Source organism: Bison bison, unplaced genomic scaffold (genome assembly GCF_000754665.1).
Source record: "Bison bison bison isolate TAMUID 2011002044 unplaced genomic scaffold, Bison_UMD1.0 scf7180017862273, whole genome shotgun sequence".
NCBI lineage: Eukaryota > Metazoa > Chordata > Mammalia > Artiodactyla > Bovidae > Bison > Bison bison.
Window position 1 is genome coordinate 7,434 of NW_011492845.1, and position 296 is coordinate 7,729.

Genomic DNA, 296 nt, shown 5'->3' on the forward strand with positions numbered 1-296 from the left:
AACTGCTGTGATTTTGGAGCCCCAAAATATAAAGTCTCTCACTGTTTCCATTGTTTCCCCATCTATTTGCCATGAAGTGATGGGGCCGGATCCCATGATCTTTGTTTTTTGAATGTTGAGTTTTAAGACAGCTTTTTTGTTCTCCTCTTTCACTTTCCTCAAGAGGCTCTTTAGAGTCACAGATGTATAGAACAGTCTTTTGGACCCTGTGGGAGACGGCGAGGGTGGGATGATTTGGGAGAATGGCATTGAAACATGTATATTATCGTATGAGAAATGGATCACCAGTCCAGGTT